Genomic DNA, 24,156 nt, shown 5'->3' with positions numbered 1-24,156 from the left:
GGACATTTGTTTATGAAATGAGACATTTAAAGTAGTAAAGGAGTTTTGCTACTTGGGGAGCAAAATAACTGATGATGGTCGAAGTAGAGAGGATATAAAATGTAGGCTGGCAATGGCAAGGAAAGCGTTTCTGAAGAAGAGAAATTTGTTAACATCGAGTATAAGTGTCAGGAAGTCGTTTCTGAAAGTATTTGTATGGAGTGTAGCCATGTATGGAAGTGAAACGTGGACGATAAATAGTTTAGACAAGAAGAGAATAGAAGCTTTCGAAATGTGGTGCTACAGAAGAATGCTGAAGATTAGATGGGTAGATCACATAACTAATGAGGAGGTATTGAATAGAACTGGGGAGAAGAGGAGTTTGTGGCACAACTTGACTAGAAGAAGGGACCGGTTGGTTGGACATGTTCTGAGGCATCAAAGGATCACCAATTTAGTACTGGAGGCCAGCGTGGAGGATAAAAAACGTAGAGGGAGACCAAGAGATGAATGCACTAAGCAGATTCAGAAGGATGTAGGTTGCAGTAGGTACTGGGAGATAAGGAAGCTTGCACAGGATAGAGTAGCATGGAGAGCTGCATCAAACCAGTCTCTGGACTGAAGACCACTACAACAACATTGCTTATTGAACGTCCCTCGTAGTTGCAGTAGATCGGAGGGGAAGGAAGTTTTAGATCAGCCGCTTATCTCGTATTGCGGGACCAGCAGTTATAGGAAACTCATTCAGTCAGCCAGTCTTGCTTTTGGTTTGCGCAATCACCGACGGCATCTCGCTGTCCTTGGGGCCTAGCAAGCAATGACGGGCCGTTTACGACTGACGCGAACAGTAGAGACATAACGACTCGTGTAAAATGTACCAACAACGACAGGCTCTTGATGTGCGTTGTGTAACTGCGTCGCTGAGGAGTCACCGCTGAAAAGGAGAAGAGCAGTTTTTGTCAGGGAGAATACTCTTTTTCTATGCCTGAATTTAATGAAATTACAGTACGGTGTCAGCACTTTGCAGATCAACCCTGAATTTCCGCCCATGTGAACGGGAAACTGCTGAGTGCTATAGTTGTGTATCATCATACAGAGGCTATTCGGGCTATTTTAAGTCCTGATAGTGGAAAGGTAGCCAGCAATATCAACACAGCATTTTCTAGTAAGACAATAACTGAACGATTTATAAGGTGACAATCTGAAAATGTGGTGCACTGAAAAAAATGAACGGGAGAATTGATTACATTCTGCACCACGGCTAACTGTCATTCTGATCCCTTAACACGTGCCGAAGTACCAAGGCAGCGTCTATGGTGTCACGGTCACAGACCCACTGAGCTCGCAACATTAACAACAATAGCTGCGTGCAATCAGTACTATTGCGCAGGAATGCGATCAACAAGAAGTCCCCTTCTTGCTGAGATCTTGTCAACTAACGACACATATTGCGAAAGGAAACAAATGACGGAATTAAAGTACAAAAAAGATGGCTTTGTTAAAACTATTACTATAAGAACGTAGGTGACGATGGCGGACTGGTGCAATGACTTTCTTGTAGGTCACAAAGGTTCTCCTGGCAAACGCCGAAATTACCTTTACATTTGTCGATTTCATGTCGACTTGTTGAATCAGGCATGTTGTAGGGGATAATATATTAGATGAATTGCAGGAGGTGAAGGAAGACTGTACGAGATGCACAGAACAACTCATGAGTAGTAGTTAGCGACTGACTTTTGGCAGCCTCACAGACAAGCGTTCAAAGGCCCATATGGAACACGGCGGCACGTCGCTGCCACGAACGTGACGTGTTTGTCTTCCAGCAATGACGTCACCGCTCGGTTTACGACTCTTCCCGTCTGCTTCTCTTCGTCCCTGCGCCAAATTTAACCGAGACGTGAGGCCTAACGTGAACGCGGGCGTGGTTTCAGTGTGCCTAATGAGCTACGGGAAACGATAACAAGGGAGGTGCTTACCAACATAATCTGCGACCGCAGTGCTCTCTAGCGGCAGTCGTCAGTTCCAATACACATATTCTATAGCCGAAATAGTCGTCTTAAATTTCTTCGCTAGAGACTCTCAACATTGCAGACGTTTCAGGCGATTGAATGGCGTTTAGTACTAAGAAGAGAGAGCGTAAAATGTATTTCATTCCCTCCTTGAAAAAAAACTCTTTGACAGGATATTTTAATAAGCAAGCCAAGTTTCGAAGATATGTCAGAAGTTGAAATTATACTGCCGAATATCAGGTAGCAATACGCTACCAAAATTAGCTAAATATGCAAATGAAAATAATATCATCAAAGTTCGAGTTCCTAACATGTTTATACCCATAGCTGTCAAGTTAATTTCAAATAAAATTTGTATTTTTTCGTGATCAGTGGAGATGCACACAGACACTGACTGAATACAACATCTGGAGAGATCTGTACTTCCATTCTGTACTTCGCACTTAGTTGTGGTAGCCCTGTTAACTAACCGCGTTACTGTTTCCCGATGTCTTATTATGAGAAACCGCCGCGCGGAGTGGCCGCGCTCTTAGATGCACCATGTCACGGACTGACGGAGGTTCGAGTCCTCTCTCGGGCATGGGTGTGTGTGTTGTTCTTAGAATAAGTCAGTTTAAGTAGCGTGTAAGTCTAGGGACCGATGATCTCAGCAGTTTGGTGCCTTAGGAATTCACACACACATATTTATAACAAACCAGTTCTTCGCAAATGTTAAATATTAGGTTGAGATGTATAGGTAAGTTTGTAGTGTTTTTATTTTGCATGTCGGCATTCTGTTTACTATGGTTTTATTATTCGATTGTCATTTTTTAGTTGTTCACTATTGATATTTGAGTTTACGTGTTGTCATTTTGTCTGAAGCTGTGGACGCTAGAAAATGGAAAGCCAAGTGGAGAAATCAGAACATTTGCGACATATTCTTCTGTTGGGGTTCAGTAGAGGGTTGACAGCAGCGGAGGCAGCTAGAAACAATTGCGCCCTTACGGGGATAACGCCACTGGACGGAACACGGCAAGAAAGTGGTTTTCTCGTTTTAAGGAGAATCATTTGCACATTACTGACTCTCCACATTCAGGAAGACCTTCAGGGTTTGATAAGGATCGTTTAAACGCATTAATCCACAATGATAGAGGTCATTGTAAGAAACGAAACGGCACATTTTCACGGCACGGAAGTTTCTTTCTTGCATTCGATTTTAACAGAAAACTTGTACGTTGTTATTTAAAAATATATAGCATATGTCCGTCCGAATGATTATTAGAGTATCGTCTAAAAGTCTGAAGTGAATTGGTCAAGAACTGTTCTAGATGTTTGTCCTTTCTATACGTACCAGCTTAGCGCCTGCTGCTTCGTAGGCTGTATGGCCTGCACAGATTTTTTGCTTTTGTTTTTATTTCATTGAATTTTTATGTTGTCCACAAATTGCATCACGCTTTAAACTTTTCACGCTAATTAAGCCCGTAGAAGCATTATCTTTTCCGAATGCACTTCTTACCAAAAGCGATTTTAGTGGCTGGTGTCTAAAGGTTTTTGTTTCTCATACCTTTACCGTTCTTGTATAGAAATTCTCATCCCCCTATTTCTATATTTCAAATCGAGAAGTGAAATACCAGTTTCAATAGATTAAGCTTTAAACCCTTTTAAAATGAATATGTATTTTCTTAAAAATTTTCATCCGCTATTTCACTCCCTTAGGGCTGAATTCCAAAAGCAGTGAAACACTTTTTTTCTTTTTTTTTTGCTTCTAACAGAGAACACAAATGTTCATAGATTTAGCTTTGAAAGTGCTTTCATAATTAAATAATTTCGTAAAACGTTTCACCCCCTAATTCACACTCTCATGCCGTTAAATTTCCAAAAATATTTAAACACGATTTTTTTTATTTCCAACCGAAAAGTCAATACCAGTTTTTATAAGTGCAGCTTTAAAAATACTTTAGTAGTCCCTTTAATAATGATTTATTAGAAAAATTTTCTCCCACTGGTTTAGCACCTTAGTGGTAGAATTTCCAAAAATGCTGAAACATTTTTATTTCTGATTGAGAAACCACATACCAGTTTTCGTACTTCTGGCTTTAAAATTGCCTAAATAGAGATATATTTTCAAAACGCTTTTCATTTTCTCTTTCACCCCCTTAGAGAGTGGAATTTTGAAGAATCCCTTATTAAACGATGCCTACAGTATAAGATCCACACTCTCTTCAAATTTCAAGATTCTGTCCTTAGCTGTCTGGAGTGAGTGATAATGAGCCACTGAATCAGCTTTTCCCTATTTCACTCCCTTAGGGGATGAATTTCTAAAAACAGTGAAACACGCATGTTTTCGTTTCCGAATGAAAAGCTAAACACTGATTTTCAGAGATTAAGCTTTAAAATGCTTTCACAATGATATTTCCATAAAATGTTTCACTCCCTATTTCATCACCTTGCGGGTTGATTTTCCAAAGACAGTATAACATTTTTTTTTAAATACTATCAGAAAAGCAAAATTCAAATTTTCATACATTTAGCTTTGAAAATGCTTTTATAGTAAAATATTTTCGTAAAACATTTCATCCCGTATTTCACGAGAAGTCCAATACCAATCTATATGTAGCTTTAAAAATACTTTAGGAGTTCTTTAATAATAATTTATTTTCAAAAGAACTTTCACCCACTATTCCACCCTCATAGGGGTTAAATCTACAAAAATGCTGAAACACATATTTCTTTATTTCTGACCGGTAAACTAAATACCAATTTTCGTAGGTCTAGCTACAAAATTGCGTTGTTAGACACATCTTTCAAAAAAATTTGCACCTATATTTCACTACCTTCTTAAACGACGTCTACAGTACAAGATCAACACCGTCTCCAAGCTCCATGTTTCTGTCCTTAGCGGTTTGAGCTGGGCAATGATGAGTCAGTAGTGAGGGAGTCAGTCAGGCGCGACGTCGCCTTTTATATATATAGCGATGAGCATGGCTGTGCCAGTGTCATGCCTCGTCATAGTTTGCAATTTCTAATACAGAAACAGCTAAATACGACACTACAGTCCGGTTTGAAGCAGATAGCATTTAACAATACACCAGCGTTACCTGTACTGGCATTTTCGGCTCTCATCTCAAGTAGGATACTTTCTAAGACGTGAATTTATACTTATTACAATAAGGAACGTCACTCCACCCCTATTAAGATTGAGAATCGATTTTTGACATGCTTAGAGGCACTACAGACATTTATACCATATGTGAATTTTTAGATTGCCGAGAGAGGTCGAAAAAAGTGTTTGAGTGAATACAACAGTTTTCGAGAAATTATGTAGTAAGTTCGAAGCTGTTTCACGAATGGGGAAATTAAACACATTACAAAAAATTAATATAACTCTCGTCCTCATTAAAATTCGGAAAGGGTGTTCGGGATGCTTAGAGGCATTGTACAGATTTATGTCATACGCGAATTTAATACTTTTACATGACGCAGACTTTAAAGTGATTTCCTAATACAGAGAGAGAGTGTCGTGGTAGGAGCCTGCAGACAGTACTTGAGAAAAAGTAGCAACTTGCGACATTAAGCGTCAGATGCCAAATAATTTAAATCAGATTATACAGCATTGTAATCTGCCGCAATGCCTGTTGGCTTCTGTCTCGGGTTCTTCGGCCTATGTTTTTTTAAGGTTTTTCTTGACGTTTCACCAGCAATGGAGTCTGAGCCTCTAGCAATGTCAGCCACTGGTGCTGGTGAAACATCGAGAAAACTTCGCCTGGTATCCAGAAAGACTCAACCAATTCCTACGCATTTTTATTCGTAAACAAAATGAAATCAAAATGTAATGAGTTGTAACCCAGATCGCAAAGCAAAGTTAATAATATTTTTTGGTAACAAAGAACATAAAAACATCTATCGCAAAAAGTAAAGCAATGTTGTTAAGTTTTTAATACACAAAGTGAAATCAGTAAATCCGTATATCCCAGCCAACTAAATACGTTGCTAGCTTTTATTTGTAAAAATAATAGTGCGTCACCTAATTCTGTCCACGTAAAATTCCGAAAATACATCTGTCACTAAGTTAAAAAAAACTAACAACACCATCTACTGATTGTCTGGTGTACTACGAAACTAATAGCACTGTCTATTGGCGCTTTGGTGAATTACACCATGATGATTAAATATCTGAACTACGAATCTGAGCAGACGATTTCAAATAAAGCTTCAAATTATGGTATCTATATGTTGCCACAAGCTACGCTCAAGTTACCTGTGAAAACCGTATCAAAATTCGTTTAGTAGGTTTGAAGATAGCGTGTTCAAACGACTGTTTCATTATTAGTGCGGAAGACTGGTGCACCACGATGATGAAATATGACTTAAATACGTTGCTCATGCGCTTGAATGCCTAAAAACGCAAAATTCCTGGTTTTAACGTCACAAACTCGTCTCGCCCCACGTCCACGTCCGCTTTCACGTTGGGCGTGAGGACGGCTTACCGCGCACGTATCACTGCAGTGGCTTAAAGCCGGGTTTTTATAGGGGCAGGAATTATACGCCGCGTGACAGGACAGGGCATTCTGCGTCGGCAGGGACGTAAAACTGATATACGTTGCCCATTTGCGTTTTCCCAGAAAATGAAACCGCAAGCACATTAACTATTCAATCCACGCGCTGTCTGGAAACAGAGCTCCAAGGAAGTGTTATTACTTCAACCGAAGTGTTAATATACTACACAGCATTGAGGGATCGCGTTGGGGAAAAAGAGAAGATTATTTGCTCCAGACATAGGAAGCGTAGAAAAACGGTCAGAATATGTTTTTGAGATTGCATGAATTAACTCTTCATCTTCCTCACTACTGTCACGCTGCCATAGCTTTTTAGCACATTTTGTAGTCATTTGTACACAAACTTTATGTGACTTAGGGACAGCAACTGCTTCACTACAATGCAGCGAACAACGGATTAGACTCGTCTACAACCAGTTGGCCTGTCACGCCTGACACAAAGCACAGGTGGACTACGTACTGCGCTCAGTCGGAAAACGCCTTCACTATTCTGTCACCGTCGAGGGGACGGCGCACTGCGCAGGGCAGATTACGTTCTGCGTTGCGCGAACTTCCTGCTCCTACGAACACCCGGCTTAACGCCAGCCACATAGGGGTTGCAGCTGTACGGGGTCTTACCACGAGTCCCCGTTCTAATTCTGTGGCGGCTCCTGCGCGCAGAGATCTGTCTGGAGGCGTTTACAGCCGGCAGTCAAGGTCACACATCGTTCAGCGCCTGTCTACAGCGCTTTGTTTACACACCAAACGCGGCCGCACAGAGGACTACTATTCACTTAGCCTGTTACACTGCTCTGAAAGTAACATCTTAACGTCCCCTTATTGTTGGATCTATTTTCCTGAAGAACAGTTACAATATTTTTCAGTATATGACGCAACACAAGGTTGAATTGAACAGAAATGGGGAATACTTTGACTCCAAGCGTACTCAAAAAAAATGGTTGAAATGACTCTGAGCACTATGGGACTTAACATCCGAGGTCGTCAGTTCCCTAGAACTTAGAACTACTTAAACCTAACTAACCTAAGGACATCACACACATCCATGCCCGAGGCAGGATTCGAACCTGCGACGGTAGCGGTCGTGCGGTTCCAGACTGAAGCGCCTAGAACCGCTCGGCCACTCCGGCCGGCAACCGTACTCCACAAATGAATATCTCGGCATTTCATTTTAAAACTTGCATTTGTTTTTTGAGGTGGATAAGTTCATCAATGGAACATAGTCCAGTTCCGAGTTTTTTTTTTAATTTTTAGAGCTAAATTCGAACGAAACCGACACTAGTACCACCACAAGTTTGGAATAATTATGCGCCATTCGACAGTGTCTCCGTAGTTGAGGGTCAGCGAAGCTTGTTAGGTTTTCATGTTTTCTGCTACTGAAAATAATTCACCTTTGCAGCGCGGAGTGGCCACGTGGTTAGAGCGCCCCGTCACGGATTGCGCGGCCCCTCCCGCCGGAGGTTCGAGTCCTCCCCGGGGCATGGGATGTGTGTCGTTCTTAGCATAGGTTAGTTAAGTTAGTTTTAAGTAGTGTGTAAGTCTAGGGACCGATGAGATCAGCAGTTTGGTCCCTTAGGAATTCGCACACACGCACACACACACACACACACACACACACACACACACACACACACACCACACACACACACACACAGTTCACCTTTACTGTACTGGGACAGAGATGTTTATTTGTCCGAACTATTAACTGATGGAGACCTTTGCCCGTCAGGTAACTAATAATATTTATTATTAGTGTTAATTTGATCTCTTTACTTTCATTACGTCACTGATTATGCAGTTGGCTGCGATGTCTACAACTTTTGTAATGAGAGAATTTCGCAATTGTTAGTCTTCTTATTTTGTACAGTCCTTTTCGTTAATAATCAAAGTATAATTTTTCAAGAACGATTTTCTTTAAAGTAAAACCCGCGACCATCATTCTTAGTGAAGTTTTGAATATTTTGTCAGCCGGCCGCGGTGGCCGTGCGGTTCTAGGCACTGCAGTCCGGAACCGCGGGACTGCTACGGTCGCAGGTTCGAATCCTGCCTCGGGCATCGATGTGTGTGATGTCCTTAGGTTAGTTAGGTTTAAGTAGTTCTAAGTTCTAGGGGACTGATAACCTAAGATGTTAAGTCCCATAGTGCTCAGAGCCATTTTTTTGAATATTTTGCCGTGTGTGCATTGTACCTTATGCCACACGCAGCAACAGACTGTTCTGTGATAAAAAAAATCGACTTGATTATTTTTCCTTAGCTGTTACATCTGCTGATTTGTATTTCCTTTCGAGAACGTCAGCACATCAGACACAAAACAGTATGCTAAGCAAGAGGTAAGTGACTTCTATTTCAGGGCAGATCTTACATTCTTATGAGGAAACAATACGTAGTCAGAATTATCAGGTACTCTGCTAAGCAAGCAGATTAATTTTCAGTGAGCATTATTGGCAATTTCATACAGTAATTTTTTTTCTGAGTGGAACAGTAATTCATTTTTGCAGGTATTCCGAGTCGTACATTGCACTTCATATCGCACAACATTCATAATGTAGTTTTCACTGAGCAAGCAGTTAGTTCCTTTTGGCAGTTAATTAGATTCAGTTTTACTATTTCAGATTCTGCTTTTCGTTAAGTTTAAGTTCAGACGAGCAACACAGGGTCATCCAACAGCCAGTATGGCTCAGTAGCTAAACGCAATATCTAAAACACACGTTACACGAGGAGAAAGTTTTAGTAAACAAAATATTCAGCATTGACACATATAGACAAACTTTTTATAGAAAGGTTACAAGGTGGCTGCCATGAGGAGGACCCGGGTTTGATTCCTGATACTGGTAGGGAGTTTTCCTTGGTGGAAGGACTGGAGCGGGATGCACTAAGCCTCATGAGGGCAATTGAGGAGCTACTTGAAGAAAAAGTGCCGGTTCCAGAGGTCAAGAAACCCGATAACGACGGGGAAAGCGGTGTGCTGACCACATGTCCCTCAACATAGAATCCGATAACGCCATTGACAGAAGAAGAAATGGTGGTCTGTCGTACCCGGTCGGGCCGTCTAGAGCCAGAATGTGGAACTTTACCTTTACCTTATTCGAAGGAGTCTTTTTATGACTGTCAGCCAAGTCTGCAGAAGAACTTATTTGATCGGGTTCCGCCAATTTTTGTAACCAAAAAATAATTACCGTTTTACTTCTCTTCCCAGAATGTATTTCATTACGTTCGAGTCACCATCAAGAGGTTCTCATTTTGTTAAAATCTGAAAATCAAGATTTGATGAAGATACAAAATGTAATTTATCTAGGAAAGTTCGCTCCTTTCTTGAATACTGCTCGTAGAAGTGGAACATGTATGAAGTCTTACCGATTGTCATTCTTCAAAATGGTTCAAATGGCTCTGAGCACTATGGGACTTAACATCTATGGTCATCAGTCCCCTAGAACTTAGAACTACTTAAACCTAACTAACCTAAGGACAGCACACAACACCCAGCCATCACGAGGCAGAGAAAATCCCTGACCCCGCCGGGAATCGAACCCGGGAACCCGGACGTGGGAAGCGAGAACGCTACCGCACGACCACGAGATGCGGGCGATTGTCATTCTTCCCACGCACCTTTCGATAATGGAACAAGGAAGGAAGAAAACGATAGTGACGCCATAACTAACCCCTTTCACATACCGTGACGAGGCTTATTTGTTGACGATTTGTGATTAAACATGCAAGCAAAATTAGTTTCAAAACTTTTTTCTACCCAACGTGTCCTAGAAATGTTGTGACAAACTTCGACGGGTTATGGAGTATGTTTAGAGGAACAAATCTAGAATAGGAACCAGTGTCCAGAAACGCCATCCGACGACGTTACAGAGTCTCGAAGTTAAAGACGCCGGCGCCTGTCACTGGGGTACCCTTCGGCAGCAAACGTGGCTATGTACATTGACGGACCATAGCCGGAACGTCTCTTAATTTTGTTTGTTATTGAGTGATCGCGACTGATTGCATGATGGCCAGTGGAGAAGACGGAGCTAACTAACGCATAGAAAGGCCTTCTCTCCTATGAATGCGATGTTCTGTTGCCTCGGTGGATTACAGTTTTCGACATGCGTTTCCATCCACCGTTTATTTTTTTCTTGGAATTCTCTAAAATCTCGCATATTTCCCGGTATGTAGGGAAAAAATAAGCTGCAGAGGGAAACTCACATCCATAACCGTTACCCATTGAGGCAACAGAGCATCGCATTCATAAGAGACAAGGACTTTCTTCGCAGCAGCTAGCTCCATCTTCTCCACTGTTGACAGTGCGGTCAATGAATGACAAACAATATTGCGAGACGTTTCGCCTAAGATCCGTCAAGGTACAAAGTCACGTTTGCTGCCGAAGGGGTGGCCAAGTAACTTCGACGCGCTGTAACTTCGTTGGATGACATTTCCGGCCACAGGTTCCTGTCCCTGATTTATTCCTCAAGACACCCTGTACAACCCCTCGAAGTCTGTCGCAACATTTCTGGGACGACCTGTGTATTGTGAATTTCTACTTGGTTAGCATTTGTAGCGCCTTCATCACTTGAGCACACAGCTACAATATGATGTTTTTGAGTTAGAAGTTAGAGCCTTAACGAAAACTGTCTCTTTTCACTGCAATTGCACTGCGGAAAAATATGCCACTGTGTCAGTAGAAACATTCCTTTTTAAATTTTAGTGTCTAAATTAGTGTGTACTAACACTAAAAAATAACATCAGTGCTTTGAAGCTTCTCCATCATGGAAAAAACATGAAGATGATGACGTGATCGCTGAAACAATTTGTAAGTAACGACAGTACATTGGCGAGAAATATTTTCGCGTAGCGAAGTTGCAGCGAAAGAAAAAAAAATTCTTCATCTGCTCTCCAACTGTTTCACAAAACCATCATGGACTATAAACTCTGACTAATTGTCGTAAATAATTGTAACAGACCAAAAGTGTTTAGGCTAACCTCTAACTCCCAAATGTTATCATAAAGCTTCTCGTATTTTCATATATTACTAAAAAAAGAACTCACTGAAGAGGGCACAAAAGTGCTAAATTATGGGTTAAGGTATATTTTTGTATCAATACGTAGGGACAATGTTTTATTTTCCCGTTTTAATTCAACGCGTTTCGGAGCAACAGCAGCATTCTCTACGTGGACAATTTTTGCACCTGTGTAACAGTACAGCCAAAAGAATGTTCCATTATTTGAAGGGTAAGTGCAAAGTGGAAGTTTCCCGCTGATGCTGAAGACGAAAATTTCGTGGCCAAATGTAGGTGATAAATTCAACTAGGTGTAATGCGCAAAAAATGTTAGTGTAGTGCTTGGGAATGGTGCTGTAGCGATGAAATGTGTAGGATTAAAACAGGAAAAAGTTGAAAAATAACTAGCAAATGTTTTTTAAATGGTTTGTCTAAAAGTAAGAGGTAAAACAGATTAGAGAAACATTCGATGCGCCTTCAACTGATGCTCGAAACCATGAACAACAAATGAGGTATCGATTGAGAATTTAAAGTTCAGTGTTTAGCTTAGAATTTTAAAGGGTACTTGACGATATTGTCTGGTGGACTCCTCATTTGGTGTACGTAATTTCGACCATCACTTAAGGGTGCGTCAAATGCTTTTCTGATCTATATTACTTCTCACTTTGTGATAAATCATTTTATAAGACATTTAATCGGTTTATTTAAAAAATTATTTTTGTTACCTTCATCGACATTTAAACATCACACCTATATTAACTTTTTATGTGCAAAATAACTAGACACTTCATTCACATAGTCAGCAATGGTTGTTCATGAAATATTTCAGTCTTCCCTCAAATCAGTAATTAAGTTTCTGTTAATTACCCTTTACTTTATGTTCAAGCAAATATTTCTTTTTTCGCTATGAAAATTGCGGACAAAAATGCATTATGTAATTTCTAGGGAGTCTCGCTTTCGCTCCGCTCGAACATTTGACCAACAAAATATAGCGACTAAAGATGCTGTTTTACTAATAAATACATTCCTGCATTCCTGACCCATAAGTTACTGACACGGACAACTTCTGACGAAATTTCTCATAGTAATTTGCCAAAATATATTTGGACAAGAAAAGCAATGTAAGGGCTCTTCTTTTGATGTATGTTTTCCGCAGCTGGCGAAACTGAACTCTGACCTTTAGAAAGTTGCTCTCCTCAGAGGTTTTGCTGTTACTACTGTCTGGTACTTCACTGCGGAGTTACTCGGACGGCCACCTTGCAGCAGCTGACCTCTCTAGGTACACAGTCGGTATTTTGCATGGGCGCCAGCGGTGGTAACCTGAGCCGTGACTTCCGCACCAGCTCGCCGCTCGCTAAGTGCATTAACAACGGCACGGCACGCCTAAACAAATGCTCTGTGTGAATTGCATCGCTCATGTTCTAAAATAGCAGCTCTCTCACTACAGCTATTCATCCAAATACAGAGTACTTCAACTCACAGTGCCTGCGATTTACTGAAGTATAACACTACAGCTCTTCAAAATGTACCGCAAACAACAAATTCTACTCAAATACCTCAACGGCGGCTATTTAAGACGACAATACAGCAACGCTAATGCAATTTTGTAATAGTCTTTTCGTCGTCATCTTCTTCATACTTTTTTCCTCTTTCCCATAGGTTACTTTGGAAGCACGTTACTTCATCCGTGTCTTACCGAGAGCTTTAAATGGCACCGACTATCCTCGCGTTCGTTTCCTGTGAAGCTCCTTTCTTTCTTCGATCAGTAACTCTCCAGCTTTTAACTTTGGCTTTCCTCGTAAACGATACCGTGTATCAAGTCTCTTGTTCCTGAATGCTTTCATTTGCGATCCCCACTTACTGAAGGTTCTATTCAACCTCAGTGAACAAGCGCAACTTTTAATTTTTTTTCCACAAAATACGCTAGGTCATTCGGTTGGCACGTCATTTCCATCCTACTGATCCTAGGCGCGAAGGCTTCATTCTCGGCGATGCTCAGTTCTACCCATTCTCATAGTAAGTTTTAAACTTTCTGCCCACCTGATTTTTGTGTGATCTTACTTCAAGCCCTCCTCCCTGGCCTCCTGTTAATTATAAACTCCGTTTCCTCAAAACAGATTTGAAGATGTAGAAGCCCATTTCGGTCGCTTGAGTTTTCAAATCAATTAATGTGTTTTGTCCCTGTATCTGGGGAATCGGCAAAAATAGCAAGATCATCAAGACAACTACTTATTATTATTCTATATGTGTACATGGAAAGCGCTTGAGGGATCGACTGGAAAATAATTTTTTGTTTTACATCGCTGTGCAAAAGTCTCCATCAGTTGAGTAGAGAGTCGGTAACGGCTGTACCACACGCGCTGTTTCACAAGACGAAAAGAGCTAACTGTTCAGATGGCATTTATCCTGTGAGAAAAGCGGACCTGGTGTCGACTATATAACGGCTGACGAATGAGCCGAGTTTCTGCAGAGAGTAAGACGAGGTACATTTCCTCCGATTACTTCCGTCGTATTCTTCCTGTGATTCAGGTTTTTTTTTCTGCACAAATTTTTGTCGAACGCGCAGTGTCAGCCTTATGAGTCTTCGTAGAATTGTAAACAGAGTGAGTGTCATAGCGACTATTATGAGTCGTGGAATTCTCTGGAATACACGGCGAGGAGACCCAGACAGGGCTGAACACATACTGCGTTAACAGCGTGCTCACACATGTATGGTGGGCGTAAAAAGTATTCAGGCACTTCAGTATTTCGACTTTGTAGCATCTTCAGAAGACAAGTCACTGCGCGAACAATAATGTACGAGGCAGATATTGAATAACGTAGTATTTATTTTACATGTGCACTAAAAAAATTAAACTAAAACAAATGTCTTCGATCTAAATAAAAAGCATTAGACATAAAAGTTGATACAAACAAAAATTGTCCATCCGTAATGAGATTTTCACTCTACTGCGGAGTGTGCGCTGATATGAAACTTCCTGGCAGATTAAAACTGTGTGCCCGACCGAAACTCGAACTCGGGACCTTTGCCTTTCGCGGGCAAGTGCTCTACCATCTTTTTTTTCTTTTTTTAAATTTCATTTTGTTCGTTTACGTTCGTTGTATCTGCTCTAGGCGGACGTCGATACACACCCGTTTCAGTTCGTTGTTGATCCATTAACTCAGTTTTTTTTATTACAGAGGGCAGCCGTACCATCTGAGCTACCGAAGCACGACTCACGCCCGGTCTTCAGAAATAAAGTACTGTGACAGTATAACATGCTGGGAAAGCTAAGAAGTTCTGTCCATGACTTATCTGCAAGTACGTAACAAAAATCTGAAAGTAGACCATACGCTGCCACAAGGAAATGGGAGTTCCACATAACTGTCTGTTGTTGTCGGCAACAGTATTGTGACACACATGAAGGCGTTGACAAGTAGTTAGACAGGGTGAAGAGTTGTAAAACATTGTAGAGATAACCGAAGCGCAGCTAAAATTATAATAAATGCACAGCAGTTAAAGAAATATGGCAGATTGTTGTAAGATCTTCCAAGAATTAAATGAACGCTGTCTCCAACACACATACCAGTCGTAGGAGACTATAAACAGTTCGACAAAAGTATCTACAGATTTACTCAAAACAGGAATCTAGTTATTAGCAACTGCAGTGAGAATTGTGTTCAGTTTAGAGCCTAGCAAGTAGTTGGAAGAAAGTATGAATTCATAAAACCAATACCGACAAGGGCTGATATGCGATGCCAAAATCACGCTCAGGTCTGCAGGAATATGCTTATTTTGAGAGAACGAAGTAAGATTAAGTTCATCGTAGCTGGTTCTAGTGGGAGGTACACAACCTGGCGCAAGAAGAATGCACAACGGCAACGTAAAGAACCGAATAAATGACTCAGTGATTGTTTAGGTGTACATAAGTTCGGCCAGTGTCAGTAGTCTGAATTACATAAAGGGTAATGAATGTGTGCTGATATACAGCAGGCAAACGTGCAATTCAAAGCGAAAAAAAACGCCTTCGATCAAGATGTGATCCTATGCACAGTGGCCAGAATACTAGGAAGTTGTTTCTGAAAAACGCTCTAAAGCTCCTGCACACAAGTCTTATTTAAATCCAATCGAACATTTCTAGACCATCTTAAAAGACACACTATGAAACACCAAGTGAAAAGAAAAGCGATCAGAAGGAACACATAGAGAAGAATACAGCGAGACATACAGGGTGTTTGTTTTAACTTGAGACAATTAAATATGTCGAAAACGGCGATTCTTACGACAAAAATGCTTTCTGTGAAAAGTTAATATTAGCTAAGAGGACATCTGCTTGTGCTACAACAGGCCACCTCCCAACCACCCTCTTACTGGACGGAGTAAATATTGTATTTTCGAATGCCCCTCCCCCCTTTTGTTGCGTATTCGGATTCTACTCCAAAAAACACTTGCGGTTTACTTAGCCATTGTTTTCTTTTCGTTGTATATGGCACTGTAATCGACAAGTATCAACTTCCCCTGGTTGCGGATAAGAACCGATGTACTTTGTGTTCTAACGGATGATATTTATGTTCGAAAATTACTTTAGCGTTGCAAATTTGGTGTGTAGTACAGAATGGTTAGCCGTTTCATTGTCTGGTTAGAAACTAGACTGAAGAGCCAAAGAAACTGGCATACCTGACTAATATAGTGTAGGACACCCTCGAGCACGTAGAAGTGCTGCAACAAGACGTGGCATGGATTCGACGAATGTATCAAGTAGTGCTGGAGGGAACTGACACCATGAATCCTGCAGGGCTGTCCACAAATCCGTTAGGGTACGAAGGGATGGACATCTCTTCTGAACAGCACCTTGCAAGGCATTCCAGATATGCTCAATAATGTTCATGTCTGGCGAGTTTGGTGGCCAGCGGAAGCGTTTAAAATCAGAAAAGTGTTCCGGGTGCCATCTGTAGCAATTCTGGACGTGTGGGGTATCGCATTGTCCTACAGCAATTGCCCAAGTCCGTCGGAGTGCACAATGGTAAATGGATGCAGGTGATCAGACAGGATGCTTACGTACGTGTCGCTTGTCAGAGTCGTATCTAGACGTATCGGGGGTCCTATATCACTCCAACTGCTCACGCCCCACACCATTACAGAACATACACCAGCTTGAACAGTTCCCTGATGACATGCTGGGTCCATGGATTCATGAGCCTGTCTCCATACCCATACACGTCCATCCGCTTGATACAATTTTGAATGAGACTCATCCTACCAGGCAACACGTTTTCCATCAATAACAGTCCAATGTTGATGTTGATGGGCTCAGGTGAGGCGTAGAGCTTTACATCGTGCAGTTATCAAGGATACGCTAGTGGATCTTCGGCTTCGAAAGCCTATATCGAGGATGTTTCATTCAATGCTTCGCACGCTGACACTTGTTGGTAGCCCAGCATTCAAATCTGCAGCAATTAGCGGAAGGGTTGCGCTTCTGTCACGGTGAACGATTGTCTTCAGTCGTCGTTGGTCCCGTTCTTGCAGGATATTTTTCCGGCCGCAGCGATGACGGAGATTTGATGTTTTTCTGGATTCCTGATATTCACTGTATACTCGTGAAATGGTCGTAAGGGAAAATCCCCACTTCATCGGTACCTCGGAGGAGCTGCGTCCCATCGCTCGTGCGCCGACTATCACACCACGTTCAAATTCACTTAAATCTATATAATCTGCCATTGTACCAATAACTGATCTAGCAACTGCGCCAGACACTTGTATTATATAGGCATTGGCGACCGCAGCGCCATACTCTGTCTGTTTACATATCTCTGTATTTGAATACGCTTGCATATACCAGTTTCTTTGGCGCTTCAGTGTAGGTTTAGCGTGATTCAGGAACAACGACATAGATTTAATAGCCTCTGTTAACCTAGGAATCACAAAAAGATCGCTGCTAGGAAAGGAAAGCTCCACACTAATTGATTACCAACTTATTATTTGGAGGCAAATACGGGACCTGCAAAAGTAACACTACAGTTGTCACAGTGTTTATTCCTACACATTCTACATTTCAAGATATCTTTATGGCAGAACACTATTTTTTGTGTTTCTAGGTACATTCGATCCTTCTTACCACATGAATTTATTCACAGGATCAGCCAAAAGTTAAAAATCTAGATCACCGAATACTCTTTGGCAAGTGCCAGACTACTTGTAAAGTGCCAAAAATAGGGAGCTGTTTGTAGTTTAATTTTATGCCATGCCTGATGTTTTTGTAGGGTTCCGTACATCATTCGGTAAAAACGGGATCCATATAAGATCATTTTGTTGTCCATCTGTCTGTCTGTCCGACTTTTTCTCAGAAAAGGATGCAGGTATCATGTTGAAATTTATGTCACATACTAAGTTCTACGGTCCCTTGCACTCCGTCTTCAGGCCACAAGTGGCCCATCGGGACCATCCGACCGCCGTGTCATCCTCATAAGGATGTGGATAGGAGGGGCGTGTGGTCAGCACACCGTTCTCCCGGTCGTTATGATGGTTTTCTTTGAGTGGAGCCGCTACTATTCGGTCGAGTAGCTCCTGAATTGCCATCACGAGCCTGAGTGCACCCCGAAAAATGGCAACAGCGCATGGCGGCCCGGATGGTCACCCATCCAAGTTCAGGCCACACCCGATAGCGCTTAACTTCGGTGATCTGTCGGGAACCAGTGTACCCACTACGGCAAGGCCGTTGCCCTTCGGTCCCTTGGCTACGTGAAAAATTTAAGGTTCGAAGACAATGCACTGAAAAGACATCTCATTTTTGTCACATACTGTATTTAGATACTGGCAAACTCATTCATCAAAATCTGTACACATATGTGCGGGCCTGATGTAGCAGCTCTGCGCATTTCTAGAAACCGGTAGTCTCGGTGTCCTCTCAACGAAGTGAGGAGTGGCCATAAACGACACGTAATACGGATTCCATGTTAAACTGTGGTTTAGGGACACGCAAGCCGCCGAAGTGGCGTGCGACAGAGAGATTAGCACGAGGCTATTGAGCCACACGAGGTTGTTACACAAAAACGAAAAAACGATGTATGAGAAAAGAATTATCCGAATGCGACGGAAATCGGTAGATGTGATTTATATCGAGACACTAACAAATTATTACAATTTCAGAAAAAATGGACAATTTTCTAAACATATATATCTTCAGAAACTAAGGTAGTCAATAATGCATTGGGCCGGCCAAAGTGGCCGTGCGGTTAAAGGCGCTGCAGTCTGGAACCGCAGGGCCACTACGGTCGCAGGTTCGAATCCTGCCTCGGGCATGGATGTTTGTGATGTCCTTAGGTTAGTTAGGTTTAACTAGTTCTAAGTTCTAGGGGACTAATGACCTCAGCAGTTGAGTCCCATAGTGCTCAGAGCCATTTGAACCAATAATGCGTTGGTTCACTCATGACACTTATTCAAGCAGTTATTGGGCTTGGCATTGATTGATAGCATTGTTGGATGTCTTCCTGAGGAATATCGTGCCAAATTCTGTCCAATTGGCGTGTTAGATTATCAAAGTCCCGAAATGGTTGGAAGGCCCTGCCCATAATATTCATAACTTTCTTAATTGAGGAGAGATTCGGCGTCCCTCCTGGCCAGGAAGGGTTTGGCAAGCACGAGGACAGGATGGATAGATGGAGAGGGTTTTAAGGGCGCACGACGGCAAGGTCTTCAGCGCCCAATCAGTAACAGATTGAGATGGGTGTCAAGAAAAGACTCAGAACAATAAGATAAAACAGAATGTAAGACACAGGAAACTAGCTTGGAAAAATATGTGCCTACCCACACCGAAGCGTGGGACGAAGCATGCCGCCAGCAGTAAAACATGGACAGCCCAGGAAGAAAGTGGTAGAGGGAGGTAAGACAATATAGCAGATGGTAGTGGCTGGCTGACCGCAAGAAAAAAGGGAGGAGCCAATCACTTTGCAATACACTAAAACCTCCAGCCTAAAAGTTTAGGCCAGAGTCCAGACACATCACAAAACTTTAAAACCCTAGACACACATGTCTCATCATTAGCTAAATCACAGAGCAGATCCCCATCAACTTGTGCGTCTGCCCTTGCATCACGGTATAAAATGCAGTCTGTTAAAATGTGCCGGACAGAGATGTGCACACCAGAAGCATCACAAATCGGGGGATCCTCCCGCCGTAATAGAAAACTATGTGCGAGAGGACAGTGCCCAATCCGAAGACGCGTGATGGTCACTTCTTCCCGCCTGAGCACCCGGCAGGAGGTACGCCACGGCCGAGTTGTTGACTTCACCAACCGCAATTTAATTGCCGTCACCGCCAGCCATTCTTCCTGCCACAACTCCATGATGGAGTGCAGAAATGAATGGAAGGGAATAGAGCACGAAGACAAGCGGTAGAAAATCTCGCTGTGTGCGGGCGGGCATTGTCTTGCTGAAATGTACGGGCCAGGACAGCCTATAACGGTGCCGTCGATGACAATGAAAGGGGTCCTGCTAAGAAAAAAAATGGCACCCCAGACGATCACTCCTGGTTGTAGCCGTACGGCGGCCACAGTCAGGGTGGTATCCCACTGCTATGTGGGGCATCTGCCAACACGTGGTCGCTGCGCTGGTCATCGGGGCTCAGTTAGTAGAGGGATTCATCACTGACGACAACTCTGCCCCACTTAATGAGATTCCAGGCTGAAGAAGTGACTGGAGAGGGGCCGCACTGTGGTCGGAGACCAACCCGAGTGTCGCCGGGTTGTGTTCTGGGGTGCTATTTCTTTTCATAGCAGGACCCCTTTGGTTGTCATCCACGGCACCCTTACAGCACACAGCGGCACGTCGAAGATATTCCATCGCCCATTTTGTTGCTCTTCTCGGCAAGCAAGATAGTGACCGTCCGCTCACTGCGAGAGTTTCTACTGTTTGTCTTCGTGCTTGCCAAACCCCACCATGGCCAGCAAGGTCGCCAGGTCTCCACTCAATTGGGAATATTTGGGGATTTCAGGTAGGGGATTTTGACGATCTAAAGCGCCAATTGGACAGGATTTGCGACAATATCCCTCAGGAATGCATACAACAACACAACCAAAGTCAAGACGAATGACTGCTTTCATAAGGGCCAGAGGTGTATCAACGCGTCACTGACTTGTTGAATTTATGAAGCTCTTTCTATTGAATAAATCGTCCAATTTATACGAAACTGTAATCATTTATTTGTCTGTACATGTACATCAGATCTACCGATTCCATCCCATTCGGATAATTCCTTCGTTGTGCGTCCTTTTTTGTCTTAGAGTGTATTATTATTATTATTATTTCGTTCATGCATAAGTTAAAGTTTGTACAGAACCCTCAGAGTGCGAGTCCTATTCGCAGTTTTCCAGTTATTTTATTTTATTTGTTTTTTCGTGTTTCTTTCGGGAAGTAGCTTCAGGTCTGCAGAGTTTCACAGTGGTCGGTCTCCTCAAGAACATCTAGCTATGGCAACATGCCTTACACTGTTTGTAGCACGAAGGGGCGCGTTCTGGCGGCGCGGGCTTCAGCCCTCGAGGGCCATTCGCGGAGCTGACCTCATTCCCTTTGCAGCGGTCGATGGCTAGCGGGGTGAAACCAGCCACGTGGCTAACCAGGGCAGCGAGCGAGAAAGAGAACGGGGCGAGTTCGGGTAGAGGGAGGAGAGCAAATTTAATGACTGCCCTCAATGAGCTCTCCGCAAGGAGAAACCTTTCAGGTCATCCCGTAATAGCAGCGAGCTGCGGCTTCCATTCAGTATTGGCGGCGGGATTACGGTCAGGGTGGGCCGATGCGGAATGGAAAGCCAGTCTTGCAAAATGGACGGAGCTGCGCCACAGGATGGGGCAGGCAAACAGCGCCTAATCTGGCACTGCCTCCATCCACTAGGTTTCAACATTGAAGGCAGGCCCTCAATCCGACATCTGCGAGTGAAAAGAGTGCATCACTCGGCAGGAATCAGAACATCGCCACCGGCTGCCTACACCTTAGCTATGTACCGACACATCACGTTAAATACGAGGCATGTTTTTTAAGTAAGTACCGTTTCGAAACTAAAAAAAAAGACGTGCTAAGATATCTCAATAATTTTATTTTTACATGAAAGCCTGTACCTTAATCTAAGCACTGACGCCATTACAGTCTGATTCTTCCTTGCTTAGGTTGTGTACTGAGATGCCTCCGATAATCGTGAGTCCCGCCAACTGTGAAGTACGGGCTGTTATAACATTTCTTAGTGCTAAAGGCCTAAAAGCGATCGATATCCATCGTGAGATCTGTGCAGTTTACGGAGAAAACATTATGAGTGATAGAATGGTAAGAAAGTGGGTGAAAGCATTTAAAGATGGCTGCACAAATGTGCATGATGAACAACGTAGCGGGAGTCCTTCGTTCGGTAATGAAAGTTTGGTGCAGGAAATGGCCAATAAGGTGAGAGAAAACAGATGCTTTACGATTTCCTCCTTGCGGGATGACTTTCCTAATGTTTCTCGTAGTGTTTTGTATGGCATTGTTACCGAGCACTTGAATTACCGAAAATTGTGCGTACGTTGGCTACCGAAAATGTTGACGGATGTGCACAAAACCAAACGTTTAGACAGTTCATTGACTTTCCATGAGCGGTACCACAACGACGGTGATGATTTGTTAAGCCAAATTGTTACGGGCAATGAAACATGGGTGGCCTACTTCACACCAGAATCAAAGCAACGGTCCATGGAAGTTGAGCAAAAGCATCGTTTTGCTGCAAGACAATGCCCGTCCGCATGCGGCAATCAGACCAAAGATCTCATCACATCTTTTCGATGGGAAACTCTAGATCATCCTCCGTACAGCCCCGATTTGCGCCCAGTGACTACCATCTGTTCTTGCACTTGAAGAAATACCTGGGCGGTCAGCGTCTTCAAGACGATGACGAAGTCAAAACAGTGGTGATGCAGTGGTTAACAAGTCAGGCGTCAGACTTCTATGAGGAGGGTATTCAAAAACTGGTACAACGTTATGACAAATGCCTCAATATTGACGGAAATTATGTAGAAAAGTAGATTAAGGCACAGCCTTTCATGTAAAAATAAAATCATTGAGATTTCTTAGGACGTCTTTTTTTTAAATTTGAAAACTGTACTTACTTCAAAAACACGCCTCGTACTTTCGACTTCAAAGTAATGAGTTCTACTGCAAGCCCAATGGATAAAAAAAATTGGTTACGTCCAGGAGACATGACGCTAATTCCGTGTAAGATCGCTTCTGCCTTGATAACGGCCTCAGTTCTGCGCGGACGAGAGGGCACAAGTTCCTTCAGGTATGCCATATCCAGCAAAAGCTTCAATAATTAAACAGACAAATTGATGTACAAATGAAACAGTTTCTTGGAGGAGTTTTGTACTTTCATAACTTTAGACTGGCATCACTAGAATGAGCTGAGAACAGCTGACGATAACAATTCTTTTGTTTATAACCTCAATATTGCTTTAATGATGGCAGATCGGCTTGAAGTTCCATATTAGTCGAACAACGTTCACTAGTCCGTATTTTGCTTTCTGAAGGCGAAAAACAGGCCACAGTGTTTACCGAATGATTTTACAATTTGGTGAAAGTTGTACGAATCCCGGGAATTTTTATAAGTGCGTATAACAGTCCAAAAACCGTCGAAGCTCAGTGACTGATGTCTTTTGAGATGTCCAAGGCGTCGTTTTGTGATTATTTGGAAGACCAACGTACAATAAACAGTGCCTATTACTCAAACATGCCGATCAACAAAGTAAAGCCAGCAATGAGATTAAAAGGCCACAGATCCTGAAGAAAAGGCGCGATATTACTACCCGACATTCGTCGCCCTCGCACTGCCAAGGTAACCCAAGAAACCATTGATAAAATGGGTTTGGAGATAACACTTCATACTCCCTACAGTCCAATTTGGCTCCCTCGGATTTTCATTTCTCTGGTCACTCAATGAGGCATTAAGTGGAAAAAAGTTCGACAACAATGAGAAGATCGAAGAATTTGTGGGAAGTGGCTCAAACAACAAGACAAAAGCTTCTTTACATCAGGTATGAAGAAACTAGTTCATAGTTGGAACAACTGCATTAATATTGGTTTCATTTTGTAAACGTACAGTTTTTTTTCCCACAGCAGTTCGTCTAATTTTTGAACGTCCCTCGTAGATACTTTGGAAATATCAGTTTGCGTGGGTGTTCATTGCTAAGTTTCACTCTCTCTTGCATACCGTCCAGACATTTTCTGTGGTATTAACATCAAGTGATTTATCAGTCTAGTCCAGGTGCGAAGGTTGCCTGAGTGTTCGTCAAACTAGGAATGTATGTATGCGGCCCTTTAATAAGGGCTAATATAATCTTGCAAGACGGGATTTCAAAAATGGTTCAAATGGCTCTGAGCACTATGGCACTTAACGTCTTGATGTCATCAGTCCCCTAGAATTTACAACTACTTAAACCTAACTAACCTAAGGACATGACACATATCCATGCCCGAGACAGGATTCGAACCTACGACCGTAGCGGTCGCGCGGTTCCAGACTGAAGCGCCTAGAACCGCTCGGCCACACCGGCCGGCAAGACGGGAGTGTTCACAGCATTCTTACCATGAAGATGTAGTAGAAATGGCTACATTTGGACACCTAGAATGCTGAAATAAAGATTCTGGTTCACGTTCAGGGCAAGC

At 42.6% G+C, this 24,156-nt stretch overlaps 1 protein-coding gene and 1 pseudogene across 2 annotated transcripts in view; one reads left to right on the top strand and one right to left on the bottom strand.

The window, feature by feature from the left end:
- Nucleotides 1-24,156, top strand: part of LOC126175975 (tubulin polymerization-promoting protein homolog) — a 457,338-nt gene that overhangs the window by 22,077 nt on the left and 411,105 nt on the right. The gene's annotated exons all lie outside the window — the stretch shown is intronic.
- Nucleotides 18,085-18,202, bottom strand: LOC126177814 (5S ribosomal RNA; annotated as a pseudogene).

Source organism: Schistocerca cancellata, chromosome 3, assembly GCF_023864275.1.
Source record: "Schistocerca cancellata isolate TAMUIC-IGC-003103 chromosome 3, iqSchCanc2.1, whole genome shotgun sequence".
Lineage (NCBI taxonomy): Eukaryota > Metazoa > Arthropoda > Insecta > Orthoptera > Acrididae > Schistocerca > Schistocerca cancellata.
The sequence above is the reverse complement of the archived record's forward strand: the minus strand, read 5'-3'. Positions and strand labels throughout refer to the sequence as shown.